Here is an 18,794-nt window from a genome sequence, read left to right as displayed (position 1 = left end):
ATCATAAATACATGTCATATATTATTAATCGCCATATTGTCTATTGCATATTGTCTCACCAAGAACTCAAGTCCTATGCTAGACTGGGGCACGTGGGCGTTTGCTCTGCGTGCCCTGTAAGTAATCCATGGATGGCTGTAGGCAAAACAGCATCCAAAATTCAATTAAACCCAGACCTGACAGAGAAAACTGTTGAGCAATGACCTTACATAAATGTCAGACTAAATGTATGCAGTTTAATTTTGCATAATATTGAAATCTCCCAGAAGACTAAATTCATCATGGAGCCTATTTGTCAAAGAGCTCATGGTAGATAAGTGGACTAAGTATGCAGACTGTAAATGTGACCTCATTGTTGCATGTCAGTGACCACTACAGTGTGAATTACCTGATACAGCAGAAATACACAGCTGTTGTTGTCACAACTTCAGCCAGCCTTTAGTTTTTCATTCACCTGTCTTCTGTTTTTTCCACACTAACTCTCATGTCATTTCAGACGCTGCCACTCCCCCCTGCTCTGCATTAACCGCTGAGTTCATTCACCTGGCTTGCCCCACCTCCACTCACCTGCTCCTCATCAGCTAATCAGCCCCTCAGTATATGTACCAGTCCACTTCCCTCAGTTCTTTGCCAGATTGTCTAGTGTGTTTTCCCTAGCTATCCAGCAACTTTTACTACCCTGATTCTGATCCTGCCCGCTCGTGTTTTGACCTGCCCTTTTGGACTTTGGACCTCCCTTTCTGCCTGCTCCTACTGGATTTGTTTGCCACGTGGACTGCTTTCTGGTTTGACCTCTGCTAAGTCATTAAACTCTGTTTCTCCACCCGAACTGTTTCCTGTGTCGTGCTATTGGGTTCTTGCCTGCCATTTTGTTACTCCTGACAGTTGTAATTAAATATCTTCTAGTACTGAACTGATGCAGTCCTTTCAGAGAAGAATCACCTAAAACATGTACTCAGATGTTGTTATCTATAAATGAAAATCACCCATATTCAAAAATATATGCTGAAGTTTCTGCAGAGTTTTGACATGTGGAAATTCTGGCAAGGAGCCTAGATTTGTAACCCCGAGCTATCGAGTCCGTCAACCATGCTGCCAGTGATCAGTGCGTGGTCTGCTCAGCTGATTGATTCCTGGAGCTGTTGGACTATTCAGAGACCCCCCCCACACACACACACACAAACACACAAACACAGACCAAGCAGGATTGCAAGAAATTCTCAAAAGAGCACACAGATAATCCAGTGTGACTGTGTCAAATCATCCACAAAGACCACGGTTGAAATACCCTTTGAAGCTCCCCAAAGGCATACATTAGGCCCTTATATGTCACGCATATGAAACATCACGGTGGCAGCGACACATGCAAAGAAGGACTGACATATGATGATATAAACTACAAATGTTTGCACAACACAATCGAACCTGACAAGCGACTGATTTTAAAGGTATAGGTCACAGAAATATATATATATAGATTTCTTGTCTTGTTTGGAAGCATTTTGGTTCATTTCATCTCCGTTTGTGTTTATATCATGTATTAGAAGAAGACACCTGTGAAGACTGTGTGAACGGTGAACAAGACACACAGATGCAAGGACACAGTGTACAAACACACACAAGCACCATGGCCGAGCCCTACAATGAAAGGCCGACGCAATTATCAAAGGAATGATTCACCTGCTGATCTTCAAAAGGTCCCTGCTCATTTTAATACATCTCTCATTTCTCTCCCACTCTGCATCTCCACCTCTTAATTCGTCTGTCATTTCTGTTGCCTCTCTCTCTCTCTCTCTCTCCTTCTTTGTCTTTCTCTTACCACCCTCAGTGCGATAGCCTTTTTGTGCCTCGGTAGGTTTGTTTTTTTGGTAAGCAGCAGATTGAAAACATTTATAATGCTTGGTTATTCAGAAGAAAGGTGGGTATAATGATTCAGCTGACATCGCTCTTCTCTTTCTCTCTAGTAGCACGTTAAAGTTGGCGCCACCGCCGTCTTCCTGCCGCACCACACTTTTCATCTTTTTCACTCTCTGCCTCGTTATTTTCTTCTCCTCACTTACCTGTAAGCCTGCTATTGCCGCAGCATCGCCCTCTCAACAATAGAACATATTTCTTGAACCAGATTTATGCACATTTTGGTTTGAATACCAGCATGTTAAATACTGAATGGCTCACTGTTGCAGATCAGCAAAGTGAAGCTGAGGTGAATCCATATGTCTCAATTCCTCTTTAAAAAATAAACTATGATTTTTCTTTGAAAGAGCCATGAATAAATAAGCTTTTAAAAATGATTAAATATTTATGAATGTGGCTGTAATCACAATTTCAACAGCAATTAATCAAATAAATATATCGCTATATCGAAAATCGCTTGTGATGACAAAGCCCATATTTTTATCACCTGATTCTGCAGTTTCCTTCAACGCGACAGAGCTTTACAGCTTCTTCATGTGTTTGCCTATAGGTTTATATTATCAGCTTAAAAGGAGATACAGTAATGTGTCAGCATTGTGTAGACAACTCTGCTATTTAAGGTTTACACCGATAGAGAATTTGCTGTCCATGTGGTTCAAGAGTAGGGCATATCTGGGAAGAGCACTCTTGAATTGTATATGTATATATGTATTATATTATATGTATATATGTATTATATTATATGTATATATGTATTATATTTTAATATGTTAGAATAATATAATTAATAATGACATGAGGAAAAAAATCCCAGGCATGCATCCACTACTACCACCCAAAACATGCATAGTTGTACACACAGTGCCTTCAGTTCAGTTGGTGGGGGTGGTAGTGGTCGGTGCCTTTAAGCTATACGACACAGACATTGAAGGAAATGGCTAGTTTATGAATGAAGTGATGAAGTGAGTCATACTGTAGGAGGAGAGAGCAAAGACTTGATGAATTACTTGGTAAATTATGTAAAATAGAAACTATATAACTGCCTTAATGCAAAACATTGATATTTGTTTTTCTCAGCAGTGCTGCAAATATCAAGAAAAACCTACACAGACCTATAAACACTCCCTGCAGCAACTGTTTTTGAAGCAACAGCATAGGCCTATTTCAGGTTTGACTCGTTTTCACCCCCGTTGTCCTCAATTTTCTCCACCTGCGTGCGTGTGCGTTTCCCAATCATCTCCATCTCCTCCTCTCTCGACTTTTTTCTCTCCTTCTGAACTCTTCCTGTCCTCCTCTGCAGTTTTCCCTAATAAGCGACACAGACTAAAAGGCAGGGCGGAAGAGAACTTACCATTCACAAAACACCATGTTTGCTGTGAAGCGAACAGGCCTGAAAATACTAATGCATCTCTGCTCCGTCTCATTAGAGGGTCTTCTGATGCAAAACCACATACACACACAGGCAGGTTGAGCATCAGGTTAAAGAAGATGTCGACTGTGTAAGTAACAGAAATTCCTTTTTGGGGAGGATTGTGCCTGATGGCATTCAGTTACAAAGGTTTGTGTATAGAACCAGAAGCTTTATGTGATGTCTCACTGCACAAGAGAATGACCTTGTGTGTGTGTGTGTGTGTGTCCCACACATACACACATTTCTCTGGATGTCAAAAGCCACTCCAGTTGAGCCTCATTGTTGTGTGAGAGCAGTGAATGTGTAGGGAGGATAATGTGACGTTACTGACATTTTCCTGGCTTTGTAAATGAGTCAATGAGATTAGTGTTCTAGTGTTTATTTGTGTTTGTGTGTGTGTGTGTGTGTGTGTGTGTGTGTGTGTGTGTGTGTGTGTGTGTGTGTGTGTGTGTGTGTGAGTAAATCTAGCATTGCTTTAGCCCGAAACATTCTCACACAAAATACAAAACACTGGGTCATTAAGAAACACCTAATGAATGTCAGCCAGCATTGCCTAGTATAGAATCATGCCTGTAGGGGTGTGTGACTTATGTATATAAACGTGTGTGTGTGTGAGAGAGAGAGAGTATGAGAGAGACATTGCATGTATGCATTAGTTGACTTCTTTTTCATGTTTGAAGAAAATGGAAAAGGCTACTTTTAATTTAATAAAAATAACGTCTTGATTGACTCTTAATCGGTTTTGCTGCTGAGTCCTGTTTTTAAATAAATAAATAAATAAAATGCTGGCTCCCATTGTCCATAATCCACAAAGTTCAGCTGGTTCATATCCAAACACAAAAGGATGCACTTGGTAAATAGCAGAATTGCAGCGGGCTTTAGGGGATCGAAAGGAAAAACAAAACATTGCACTCTGTACATGTTCCTGAAGCACCTTTACATATAAACATATCCCTGGTGTATTTGTATGTCCTCAAACAGCCATGTATAGCCTCCACTGCTGTGTGTGTGTGTGTGTGTGTGTGTGTCTACGCAGCAGAGAGAGTGCCCCAGGATGCTAAATGCCTCTCCAGGGATGAAAAGTGTCGTCAAAAATAGAGAGCTTTCATGGTCTAGTTCACTGCTTGTGTCTGCATCCACAACAGATTAAACCGTCTTTCTTAATTGCTTGCTCCAGTTCTTAATAATAAAGAATAATTTAGGAATATTACATGAGGCCATCTCCATTATTGGGGCATTAAATAGAAACCTGTGACACTTAATGAGCAACATCACTGTCAATGTACGCCTCAGCAGCTCTATCTATCTATCTATCTATCTATCTATCTATCTATCTATCTATCTAAAATATATCTCATTTGTCAGTGTGTGTAGGTGTGTTTGTGTGTGTTTGTGTGTGCAAGCGAATGACAGATGGTCTCTGGTCATAGTCCCACTGGAGTATACACTCTACAGATGCTGCAGCCAAGCAAGGTGTCTCTCTCTCTCTCTCTCTCTCTCTCTCTCTCTCTCATTTCCTCAAGATATCACTTCTGTTATGCAATAGTTTTTGGCACAAATTACCTTAAAGGTAAAAAAAAAAGAAAGTTATAGGTATCTTACCATGCAGGTGACTTGTGTTTTTATGTGGCGAGATAGAGATATTAAAGGTTCCAGTTACTCAAAATAATCCACAGACTTGCTTTGGATCCCTTGCATATAGCAGGCTTGAAAAAATCTAAAATCTAAAAAAAACAAAACAGTTTAAAGTATTTCTTCTGACTATTTCTTGGACCTGAAACCTTCCTGGAGTTACCACTTGTTGCTTGGCAACTGGTCCCAAAGAAGACATGGTCCAGCACATGACCCCCCTCTGAAGTGGCTTATTGTCATTTGTACACACCGGTTTTTGCACAAGTTAAACAAACAAGGTATAACCTGTTAATTAGGTGCTGGAAGGAGGACTTTGTTACTTGCAGGATGTTTCCCCTTGTTTCTGTTCTTCGTGCTAAGCACAGCTGCTCCTTCATATTTTCAGTATTGGTGCAATGTCTCACATTGGTGTCAGTCTTCTCATCTAAAAAGATGAATCTGTATTCTAACAAGATGTTAACAGAGGCCTGTTGCCATGATTGCTTACTACAGCCTCTATCACACTCTATGTATTGAGCACACACGATCATGATCAACTACTGTAAATCCACCAAAAGGTCTCTCTGGATTCAGGTGCACCAGAGCTTTTAACCCTGAAGAAAGCCCAGGGCTGAGATGTCAGTGTCAATCAGTTTCATGCTCTTCAGAGAACAGCATGTGGGGTTTGATGTATTTGTCTTTTTTTCCCCCCCTTACGTCTGCCCTCATACCTCAGGGTGCGCGCTCACATGCAGACCTTTCGACGCCCACCTCCATGTGGCCCACCCATCCACGGACAGTTAATATGCAGCTCAACTCCCCTATCCAACAAGAACTCATTCCTACTCTAGCCTTTCGTCTTTCTCTCCATCTTGTCCTGGCAGAAAAGACTTAATTAAATTCATAAAACAAAGAAGGGATTGATTGGTAAATGAGGCGTGTGAGGGGGGCCAGCGTAGAAATTAATTATTAGAGCGGCACAGTTCCGGCTTGTGATCAACAAGCGTGGACCTGTGGAGCCTTCTGCATGTGTGTGTGTGTATGTCTGTGTGTGTGTATGTGTGTGTGTGTGTTTCCAATTAAATGCAGTGAAATTGAGAGACTTGGCCTGTAGGAATCTAATTACCAGAATCCTTGGGGGGAAAGAGGACAGAGTGTCTTCAGTGTGTCATCATATCTTGCATGAAGTGAATGTGTGTGTGTGTATGTGTGTGTGAAAGGGGGGATGATGTATGTTTATGTATGTATGTTCACACATTTTTGATTTTGGCTTTAAAAGTTTGTTCTTTTGTCGATTTTTCTTGGCTCCAATTTGCACTTCATTTGGACGGAAACCTGATATAGAACAAGTGTATGCCTGTGTCTGCCTGTACATCTGCATATTTCATTTTATACTCGTGTGTATGTTTGCGCATTCCCTATTTGTTTGTGGTCAGTAGCTTTATGAGTGGCCAGGGGTAATGAATCAGAATGACGGGGAGGTGCTCAAAGGAACCACGGCGTCATCACCATCAACAACCGCAATAGCACTATATGTCTGTCAGCCCACGCTCTATCCTTAGAATACATGGCTGGCATTAGAGAGAGAGTGAGAGAGAGGTAAAGAGTGATAGAGAGCCAAAACATAGCAGACAGACACAATTCAGCTAATGTCATATTGTGCCTTTACCTGACGCTGGAAAGACATGGCTCAACGGCTCAACAACTGAAATCTGCTGGAACTTACACATTACTACACTTTATCATGACAAACTGACTAATGTTTGTATATCCTGGTGTTCAAAAGATTCCTTTTATATGGAGTGAACTTTTATTTTGAAATTGTCTGGAGACCATGAACATCTGAACCAGTCAGTGACAGTCCATCCAGAAACAGGTGAGATAGTACAGTCTTGATCAAGGGGCTGACAGACTGACAGTGACAGCACTGGAGCTATGCTGACGAAAAATGTACAAGGTGCCCTGTGGAGTTTTCTTTTGAACAAAGAAAAAGTGATGTTTACATTCCCCTCTAGTCACCGATTCACTGTGTGCAAAGCCGATTTTAACATGTAACATTTTCAATCCTATACGGTTTCTATTTATTAAGTCTTCTCTGTGTTTGTCTGTGCACTGCTGCGTTTCTTGGCATATTACCACCAAATGTAGATAAGTGGACTCCTGTGAAAGCATAGGCACAGTTGTGTATGGTGTCACACACCTGCATATATGCATGTGCACTTGTACGAGAAAAGCAAAACGGGAACCCATTCCATAGTACTACATCCAATTAAGGATGACCATACAGGTTTTCTTTATTCGGATGAAGGGCCCAGATGATAGGGTATATTGTAGAAACAAGTTCATCCAAAAATGATACAGTTTATAGTCCAGTGGAAAAGTTAAACTGCAAATAGAATATGAAAGGAGGTTCAAGGGAAGCTATCTTATTCAACTTTATTTACGAAAGCAAGCTGAAAACACTGTGGGTGATACAGGTCACGCATAATGCCAGACCAAATCATGAGCTACTCTTTCTGTAATCACTAAGGATATTTTATTATTTAACTTTTTACAGTGTTTCCGTATGTCCTGAGTCTGTGCTTTTACTTATCTAATGCAACGTCACATCGTGGCCTCAAAGGCCTCAAAACATCAACACACACACACACATATGCTCGGCCCTTCAGGTTTCTCCTTTCCAGACTCCATCAATGTCCTCCAGCCAATGTAACATGTCATGTAGTATGACCACAGCAATTAGTCATATCCAATAACTCCTACTTCACATCATTATGATCCCAGACTAATACTGTAACATGCCAGTGACACTGAGGGAAAAAGGAGGGGGATTCAAATGTCACGAGAGGAATGACGTTTCCCGGCAAACTGGCTACATGCGTGAATTTCGCAGCAAATACTTGCACTGTGATCGGTGGCTGGGGGCGTCTGACTTGATATACGCAGAGGAGTGAATAAATAGAAAATGAAAATGGAGACTATAATGGAGCCAATATATAAAACAAGGACCTAGTAGATATTTCAATTGATAGAATGAGAGGCATGATGGTGAAACAATAAAATCAGTCACTACTATTGAACGGTTATATGTACCCGTGTTTCTCTGAAAATTTGTTGGAGCTGTAATTCATGCAGATGGACACACACACACACACACACACACACACACACACACAAAGAGAGAGAGAGAGAGAGAGAGGGCACAATCAATCAAATTGATCAACAAATAGACAGAGTGAGGGCTGACATTTACAGCCCTGCAGCTCTCAGTTTTGTGCACATGTATGTGTGTGTGTGTGTGTGTGTGTGTATTTGCGTGTCCTCTACCACTGTGCTGCAGAAAGTGGCCACAGTGTACAGGTCTTAATAGAAGAAGGAGAGAAAACATGAAATATAGAACCAGAGCAATGGTTTATCATTCTGTTTTCTGATAGGCCTCCTGTGTCAATATCATATTTAAAAGGTTAGTAGAGGCTTTTTTTTAAGAGGGGTTGCATTAGGTATTTATCCACAGTCAGTGTATTACCTACACAGCATACCCCCAACTTGTTGAAGCAGACAAGGGGAAGGCAGCGAAGCTAAGCAATGTCCACTGCTGTGGACAAGAACAGCAACTAAATGTATTTCAGCCAGTTTAAACAAAATCAATTTTAGGTGTATGCTATATTTTCATCACTTTACCTCGCTGACAGGGAAAGTGAAGCCTTTGTATTGATCTACGCTCTCTTTAAAGCCACCAGACATCTTTGATAAAAGGTAATTTTACCTTGCAGTACACAGAAGTTGCTGGCCCCAGTTGGTTTAGTTCATTTGTATTTGTTATGTGACTTTTGTGACTTTGTTTTTTTGATGCATTCCTTTGGAGCTGAACTAGTGTAGTGATTGAGGCAGTAAGTAGTAGGACATCAACTTCCATATGCTGTGAGCTGAAATGACTGTTTTTGTCAAAGAGAGTCTGCTGGCTTTGGAGAGAGTGGTGTAAATATATCAGTTTCTTGTGGGAAAGAGCTGTATAAATAAAATACTCTAAATGTATCATTCATACAGACTGACTTTTTTTTTTTTTTAGGTGGACCATTTTTCGCCAGCTTAAATATAGCCTTTTGTTGCTGCCCCTGTCCATAGTAGTACATGGTGCTCCTCCTGTCTGCTTCTCCAAACTAGGGGCGTACCAACCGCTGTTTACTTTACTGCTTTCTTCTGCATCCACACATAAACCAGTATGAATCCAACCTTTTAACCCTCTAACAAACAAGAGAGACCATTTAGTATTGCCCAGCTTTTGTGGGTTCTAGCCAAAGAGTACGAAAGGGGGATTAAAAAAGAAAATGAGATGGTTATGATTTGATTTATTTGGTAATGATGGTTTTATAATGATTACGACAACGATGATGATGGCAGTAATGCTGCCGATGCTGCTGGTGAATTTGATGATGGCGGTGACTGTGATAATGAAAAAGAATTTGTGGCGATGATGAGGATGCCGCTGATGAAAATGTCCGACGTGATCATGCCACTGTTTTTTAATCATAATGACCTCGAAGGCGTTAAAAGTGATTACGTAAAAGAAGAAAGCAAAATGTGGCTCTTACCTCTTTTAATCTGTGAATGTCATTACAATATAATGCCACAGACACGCAGACGGGGAAAAAACAGAGTTGGGTGAGTCGAACGGCTACTGAAAAGAGAGAGTGAGGGAGTGGAGTGAGAGTAGAACAGGCTTCCAGCCAAAAGCAAGTTTGTTTTTGTACTACCCTCTTAGATGTCTTTCTCATCTGCACACACACACACACACATGCAACCCCTCTAATTTACAAGCAACTGACAGATCCCACAAGAGAAAAAGAAAGAACAGAGAAAGCGTGTGTGTGTATGTGTGTAAAAATACAATTACACTGCCTAAAGCTTATTATAAATCACTGATTGATTAATATCGGATAAGAAATCATGCATTTCCATGTGATATTTGGACTGCTATTTGGGATTGTAGACAGCTACGGGCTTATCTGTGTTTGATTTAAGTTTATATCAAAACATTTCTGTCAACACTGATAATTAACATGGCATGATTAGGATAAGAGGAGAAATCTCTACTCAGCTATAATACTGCTGACAAGTAACACAACTACTTTATGACAGCCTTTAATCTAACTTTGGTGCTAGCTTTGGTGGGTTTCTGCCTCTTGGATCTGTTGCTGTGTTAGATTCTTTAGCCTGCATGTTGTGTAAGAGAACAAGAGATAGAAACAGAGCTGTTTTCCAGAGATAACGAGTAGCATCCAGTCAAATGTCTCCCCCCACTCCAGTCAAATGTGTCCCTGGATCTCCAAAGTGCTTACTCAAAGCTGCTGTGGTTTTTAATACACAATAGAAAAATGTTTGGCGTGAGTCCTGGTGGCTGTTTTCTTTCCCTCTTAGATTGATTTGACTGATTTCATTGGTTTCAGGCAAAAGCAGCTTTTACAGCTGGTTAATGGAACTTAGACTTAGTTCCTTAATAACCAAAAGTCCAAATGTGGAGTGTCTATAATGTTAGGAACAGATCTGCATCTGTTTTCAGAAAGAAATCCTAACCTGCTGCTTATATCACGGTATCTCATGAACCATAGAGGATCCAGGTTTTAAGCGTTACTGTTTTACTGACCTAGAACCTTCATTTGTTGCCCTTTAAAAATTGCCGTAATTTTCAAGCAGTTTTTGCTGTCAGTCATTTTGTGTGAATAAGTCTGAGTCATTTCAGAAGTCTCTCCCTTCTTGAAAGTCCTTTCTAAGGTATAGTTTAAGAACAAAGATTGTCATCCCTTGCTGCGTCATAATAATTTCCAATAATAATTTAAAAGCTAAATGATTCAACTACACTATTACTCTACATATCCCTCAAGTGCTAAATGATCTGTTAATCATGCAATCAACCATGCAGAACATCATAAGACAAGGCAGCTAAGGAAGTGCCACCCTGACACCAAAAGGTCACAAATCTTCATCGTGGGGCGCCCCCCTTTGTTCACATCACAGGGAGGTGAGCAGACCGGGGTTGAATGGCCGTATGTGGTCTCCGTCAAAATGACTTAGTGACGGTGGGACGTGCCTGAGATGACCTTCTGTGCCGGTGTCAGGCCTGACAGGTGACAAAACAGCTGCGAAAGAGGCATGCCAAGGGACCACATGTGTGTGTCTGTGTGTGTTAGAAAGAGCAAGAAAAATAGGTGTGTGAGACACACACACAGAGAGAGAGAGAGAGAGACAGAGTAGTGATAAAAGATACAGGCTTGGATTCAGTCCAGAAACATCAGGTGATAGACTGATGCAGACAACAAGGATGTGTTTCTTGGGTTGACACTCACAATGCAATGATCTTATAATATAATATGCATGTATTATGCCATAACATATCAATGGTGGCAGTGAACTGCCTACTTAACCATCATCATCCACATATTTAATACATTTAGATAGATTTAGCACATGATGCCTGTAAATATGAAAGGCACAAAGCACAATGATTCTTATTGATCATATATTGTAGTGAACACATAGTTATTTTTGCCATACTCTGCAGATAGAGTCCTCCCAATCGTACACACACTTAGACATTTAGGGTACAGGTTTTAAGATAAAAGGGTGTTAATAAAAATGGAGTGGGGATTAGTTTGAATTTTTGTGTCGAGGTAGCTGGTCATTAATGTGGAGAGCAGGTGTGAGGTTGGATGTTTCTGGGACAAACTGAGGTTCCTTCTGGGGGTTTTGTGGTCCAAATTCAACCAAACACCAATGAGGAGATAGCATACTCTCTCGGATATACATGCTCCTTTCCTCTAAAACCCAATTTTCTAAAAAGGCACTCGCTTTGGATACTGTAAGCTCCCGTGTTGGAGGCTATATTTACACAATATGGCAGAACTGGAATATCACGTGCATAACTATGTTTTCATTATTATATCATCAATTAAAAATAAGAATCTTTAGGTTTTTGTTACGCTCTGGGGTCCACAATTGCAAAAGCAATTGATAGGGCGAATGGTAGGACCCCAAAGGGTTAGAAAGAGCTTTTTTATTTCTACGTACACCACAGGTAAACTTCCACAAAGTCTGCAATGTTTCTACAGCCTAGAAACATACAAACTAAACTTTGGCTCCTACATTTTGTAGCCACCGTATCTTCTTCTTCATGGTAGGAAGAAGAGGAGCAAGTGAGGGGGTTGCAATCAGCAACTACACAGCTAGATTTCAATAAATCGTACACACTGCTCCTTTAATGTTGGCTACATATCTTGTTATATGAGGTTTGCATAATCTGTAGAAAACCCAAAGTGTAAAGATGGCATTGGGTATTTCGTTGGGGAATATCCACTTTCCAGTCTTCACGCTAAGCTAACCTAATAATACTTTATAAAGTAAATTAGTACAATGACATCATCTTGGGCCGGTTTAAATATTCTGTTATCTGCTTGCACAGTAATATAAGATGTCATGGGAGAATCTCAGTTCTGAATTCATCTGAACAACTTAAGCCTCCATTTCTGGATTTTATTTACCGCGTGAACTGCAGCTTAACCAGCAACAAACACCTGTCATGAGAATTCAGAGCACTACACAATAATCCCTGACATGACACACACACGTCATTTTAAATAAAAGCACACCCAGTTACCATAAATCCACACCCTCACATGCTGTGAAGCATACAATCGCCTATAATTGGGATGTTGTGTGATGGGGCGACTGCTGCTTGTCAACAGAGATTAGCTGCAGGTGTGTGTGTGTGTGTGTGTATATGTAGGTGTGTATTGCAGGTGAACACACTGAGTGAAAGCACCTGGATTAAATGTGATACTGTAAGGACACACTGCATACATGCAGTCATACAAATGGAGGTAACGTACAAATACCCACATGTACACTTTGTCTTCTGGTGGAAGATCACAGAAGACATGGCCACATGTACACACAGAGACACTATTTATGTTTTACTGCCACTATTTAATGTCACATATAGCTATTTTAGACTATTTTATATGAGTATTTAAACATTACCAGTGCAGCAACAATCAGGTTTGAAAGGAAAATGTCTTTCAGATTCTCAGACCAAGGGGTTACTTCTGTTACAGAACCTTTGCTTTGCACCAGAACAGTGACTCTCAGTAGTTCTTCATGTGATATGATACCATGCACCATCAGTCATGCTCTCTCCACCTATTCTGAAAGCTTAAGTGAGGCAATTATCATAGAGAACTGAAAATAAAACACATTTCATGCAGGTCCACCAAAGCAACCAAGCAGACCCAGGAAGAACCTAGATGTCCTGATGAAGTCAACATTTGTTATGATCTGTTGCCCAAGGAAATCAATCCTGAAATTATTTACAGGTTCCTGTATGTACGTTAAAACAGTTTTTGCTTGCTGAATCATTCTTGATCTGGCTGTAAAAAAAAAGATTCCTTCTTAACCTGCCTCCAATTATGAAGCCTCAGCAGTTGTCTCAAGTGGATATCGAATATAGTTAGTCTTCTAGGAACATAATGTTTTGTATTTCCTCAGTGTTTCTTTACCGTGCTGCAGCACGGCGACAGTAACGCAAAGAGGGAATTTGATACTAAAGAGGCTGTAGCTCTGAAAGATACTGAGAGATATTTTGTGAAAATAGGACTGCTCAGGTCTCTTGTTAACTCGTATAAGGATCTTTAAATGGCCGGGAGGAATGATGAGGAATGAACAGCGCGCTTTAATGTACATATGGGAACCTGAATATTGTTTTAAGATAGACTTGAATATCTAAATCTATTCTTAAGCCTTTAGATTTCATTGAGATGGTGGATGCATGAGGAGTAGGGTTGAGGTATTGACTCAGTTTTGTGTTATCCGTCAGTAATGTTTTATCAGCTATCTTATTAAGTGTTGGTTTAACCCTCTTGTCAAGTGGAAACCCATCCCATGATTTCTTATGGCACATATTGTCATTAGTGTCGAGACAAGACCTTATTTAATAGATCTGTAGTTTTTTTAATGGTGGAAGAGTTTATGTGTTTTATCCTAGCATTTGGACAGTCTGTTAAAACACTGACGTCTATAGTTTCACAGCTGTAAAAAATTGCCATTCAATTCAGCTGCATTTGTGATTGTGATTGAGTGGTCCTAATAAAAGAAACAATCCCTCTTTGTAAAGTGATTGTACTATTTTGTCGATACTCTTTTTCTTTCTTCTCCATGTTTACGGTTCTTTGCATGCAATCTGCCACGTACCGATACGCAAACACCCCCGTTGTCTCACATACACACACCTTGGGTCATAATCACGTTCAGTATGAAACAATTGAAGAGCCTGTGGGTAAGTGTACATGAGTCAACAGCCTCGCCTGCCTGTGGCATTCATAGTGACTCACAATTCCCTGGAAGAGAGACACACACACACACACACACACACACACAGAAAAATACAGGGGCATGTTTGATGTCAAGACCACCTGATTTAAAATACTCATACCTCAAGTAGGCACCAGGCAAACTAAAGAAACTGTTGAACAACCTCTTCTGTCATTTTTGTTTTCAGACTTTTTCTGGGGTTTTTTTGCGTCCAGTCTTTGTCTTACACACTCTGCCGGTGTTTGTCCCTCCGCCCATCACCTTTCGTCTTTCTTTGCTCTCCATCATAGAATATCGATGGTCACAGCTACCAAACCTCTTCTCCTCTCTCTCTCTCTCTCTCTCTCTCTCTCTCTCTCTCTGCTTCCCTCTGTCCGTCTGCCTCTCTCTCTCACTTCCTCTGGCCTTCACAGGAAGCTCTCAAGGCACAGTATGTGGCTGCCCTTACCACACAGTTCTCAAGCATAAACCGATCGTTTCATCTCGCTGAATAAGAACCGGCATTCACTGCAGACCCACTCCCATCCAGCTCGCTGTCCCTCTCTCAGTGCTCCCTCCAGCCCTTTGCCATTTTCATCCCATCCGTCACTTCTTTGCTTTCCCTCCGCCTCCCCTAACATCTCCCTTGATTGTAACACCTCCTGTACTTTCTCATCCTCATCTTCTCGCCCGCTGATTCACTTCATGTCCTCTCTTCGCATTTGAGTCTTCCCTGTCAGCTTTCCCCCCGATCGTCTCCTTGTCTTCTCTCACTTTCCTTTTCTTCCCATCTCCCTGAGTCTTTCTATATTCTACTTGTCGTTCCATCTCGATTTTTACACACACACACAGACTTTCTCTCTATTTGCACCACCCCCTGTTACTTTCAGGTCATTGTGAACTTCTGCTACAAAAGAACTATAAATGCCCTCTCTCTGGCCCCTGTGGTGAACCACAATACTAGATCTCTCACAGACCAAAACCTGGCATCTGTTTGTGTGTGTGAATGTGTGTGTCTTGGCATGTGCGTAAGAAGGTATATACGTATTTGAGTGTCAAGTGTGAATGACTAAACTGCAAACGCCCCTTGACTCTGGTCTACTCTGGTGACCTTAATGCATTGCTCCTCCTTGTGTTCATTCAGAGGATTTTTGCACTGCTCCCTGCAGTGTTTGCTTTTTAAACAGGAGCACAGAATTTGTTAACTTCCTGTCTATGATCGGCAAAGATCACGATCCTAAAATAACAGGCAAGAAAGACTCAAGGACAGAAGGTGCTGAACATCCGATCCTGTGTAACCCTAACCCAGAATAAGACATTTGATCGTCACTGATAACTCATTCCAGTAATGTTGTCTTTCTATTCTAACTAACAATTTCTTTTTATAGATAGTGAAGTGGTGAATCATTTTCAGAGTTAATAGAAAGTATATGATTGGATCCTTCTTTTGGACATGTAATCTTCTCAGTGCTTTGAACAATAGCGTCAACCAACATAAGACAACAGCAGCCCGGGGTTAGACACCACTGCAGAAACTAACATCAGTAGAAGCGAAGGGCGCAGATATGAATGATCATGCTTATTGATGCTTTGTTCAAAGGGTCACTTGAAGGGGTCAGGGTTCTATTAAAACAATTGCCATTTGCCTCTCATTGTGCAGCTCCAGGGCATTTCATTATTGCAAGGCCTTAAGAGCGACCTTAGCACGGATGCTGCTATTACCAACATGGACAAAAGGATTCATTTTGGGAGTGCAGATTGGAAGTCGATTCCTCTTCAACAGGGAGCAATACAGGAGCAGCATGTGTGTGTGTGTTTGTGTTGTGTTAGTGCAATCCAATTATATGATATTGTAGACCTTAAGATGGCAGTTTTATGCAGAGTCACTTACAATGGATGCAGCACGAGAGTGAGCTTACATTTCTAGAAAAATTACAAGCAGCCACTGAGTGCAAGAGTCAAAGTCAATCTGCCCAGACAGTAAATATACAATAGTAAATGTCCATTTGTCCTTAAATGATTCAGTTTGGATGGAAGGATCCTGTTAAAGCATTATGCAGTACTTGGATCTACAGCATCTAGTTTTTTTTTCAGTCTACATTTGGTGCAAGACACGCTAATGAGGTTTATATGGCAGCAAATTTCTCCATCAACAAGAAGATGAGGGGAGGAGAGAGGGGGTGGTTACTCCAGTGAGATCATGGTCTGTCTGATCAGATGTTTGCACCACTGTTTGCTTTGAAAGTATTAGAAAATAGAAAATAATAATTATAAAATGTCAAAATATACATCAGTGGGGTCTCTAACGTTACATTTTGCTCTTGGTAGTGTGATTCTTTTTCATGTGTCCACATGACATAACACAGGAGGCCCTTAAGAACTTTGTGTGGATCTATGCATGTGGCAGAAACAGCACATTTGAGAAGAAAACAGATTTTACTGTGATTTCTGATTGGTTGCAAACTAAACCAGAACAGGAGATGTGTTGTTATGAAGAAAAAACATAATAGGCCACAATCCTGATTACATGTCGAGTTCATGTAGTACTGAACATGTTCAGAAAGGATGTAGTCTGATTGCAGTCGCAGAGAAAATGTTTGCTCCAATTATTGTTTTAGAAAATATTCCTCAATATTCCCAATTTCATATTTTAAGGTTAGTATTTTAAAAGCTAGTTTCATTCATCCACAGTTAATTTCATGGCAACTTGTTTTATTTTAATATTTCTTTCTCTTTGCAGAAATCTGAAGGTAAAAACGACACAAAAAAAGGAAAAAGATCACTTGTCGGATCAGTGAGGCTACAGGTCTATAAGAAAGCAACACCTTTGCCTCAGCTGTGCGCTTTCTTTCAGTTTTTTTTTCTTTCTTAAAAACATTTTAACATGTTAAAACCAATAGCCCAAGAGTACCCAGGTAAATACAGCAACATGCGATAAAGACTTGAAGTGAAAATAGGCCAAACTTACCTTGACTGACATTAAAAAAGGTGTGTCCAGGATTTACTGAACAAAACAGCCGAGGTTTCGCCTTCTCTGAGACACCTGGCCGGTGAACACCATGGAGAATCAGTATCCACTGGCCATTTATGAAATCGGTGCAAGAGGATGCATTTCAGCGACAAAAAAAAAAAAAAGGCGAGAACGTCGTTGCGATGCTGCGGTGCACAGACAGGTTCCCCCCGATGGAAAATTGGGTTGTGCGTTGCAGCCTTGGCGACTGTGTGTGGTGCGCACTGGTCTCCACTGGACTCACATTTTCCAAAAAAAAAGCCAAAAAGACAATCAAACGGTTCTCACAGTGTTTTTTTTTTACCTGCCAAGTTTTACTTAGAGGCTCCTAAACGACCATTTCGAGCTGGGAAATGTCAGAGATAACCAGTAATTTGAGTTCCACTTTAAGCTGTATGCGCTGAGGAATTTGGGAACACTTTTTTTTAACCACGGTCACGTTGACTTAGCACACTGCAAAAAAAAATAAAATAAAAAAATCCTGAAAAATATTTGTCCGACCAAGGATGTTTTAACAAAGCCTATCTTCTTGTTTCCATTCCCCACAAAAATTGGCACGAAGAACATTTCACATCTTCACAGATCATTCCGACACCAATTTTACAGCATAACTTGTTATTCCCCGACGTTGTATCCAAAAGGCGTGCCTGTTCTCAAACCCAACTGCAACACTTGGTCACCTGCAGGCTAAAATACAAAAAATTTTCTCCGAGACCACAGGCTTCACTTCATCATGCGCTTAGTCCTCCTCCCGGTGGAACACGCGATGGAGGGGCGCCTCTGTCAAACCAGCCTCTTCATGCAGTCAAAATATCCCACGGAGGTTCACCCAAGGATCGTTTTCAGACAAATGTATGGGTGAAAGAAAAAAAAGGAAAAAAAAAAAAGGAGGTCCTCCAGTTGTAATGATCAGATGCTCAGAAAAAGTGGATCTTTTCTAATTATTCCCACGCTCCATGGGTTTATTCATTTGTCTCCGGCGCGTGAAAAACCCTGTCTTGTGCAGCGAAGAGTTCAGAGTGAGTGAAGGAGAGAGAGAGAGAGAGAGAGGGAGAGAGAGAGAGAGATTTAAGAAAAATGTGCAACAATAGGCTTCTAAATGAAGAGTAACGCACTGCTGATTGGGGTGCATGTTCCACCTCATTATAAAGAGGGCACTCACATTTATTTAGTCCCCCCCATCTGAACAGTGCTGGTGTTACAGCAGTGTAAATCACTCCCTAAATTGAATTGAATTTAATTGACTTGAATTGAAATGAGTGTTACACTCCATAGACTGAGAGAGGAGATGAAGAAGAGCCGGTCTCCGCTTGAGCGTGTGTGTGTGTGTGTGTGTGTGTGTTTGTGGCAATCTGTGGGAAAAATGGTGTATGGCGGATTCAATATTTGATGAGGCATGCTTATTCCCATTAAAGCCAGTTCACACCAGCGTTGTGATTTGAGACATAGGAGAAATGTAGCATACAATCATATAGGTAGGCACACACATACATGCACACATAGCCTAGA

The 18,794-nt window shown here is 40.8% G+C and overlaps 1 protein-coding gene across 2 annotated transcripts in view; it reads right to left on the bottom strand.

The window, feature by feature from the left end:
* The window catches only part of cacna1ia (calcium voltage-gated channel subunit alpha1 Ia), a 131,160-nt gene extending 112,693 nt beyond the window's left edge, over positions 1-18,467 (bottom strand). The window contains exon 1 of one of the 2 annotated variants that reach the window (XM_019269762.2): positions 17,244-18,467. The gene's annotated coding sequence lies outside the window, so the exon portion shown is untranslated. The remainder of the gene's footprint in view (positions 1-17,243) is intronic. The other variant, XM_019269761.2, reaches the window with a different exon arrangement.
* Between the last annotated feature and the right edge of the window lie 327 nt (positions 18,468-18,794).

The sequence above is a fragment of the Larimichthys crocea genome, chromosome XII (assembly GCF_000972845.2).
Source record: "Larimichthys crocea isolate SSNF chromosome XII, L_crocea_2.0, whole genome shotgun sequence".
NCBI lineage: Eukaryota > Metazoa > Chordata > Actinopteri > Sciaenidae > Larimichthys > Larimichthys crocea.
This window is presented reverse-complemented; position numbering and strand designations above follow the sequence as displayed.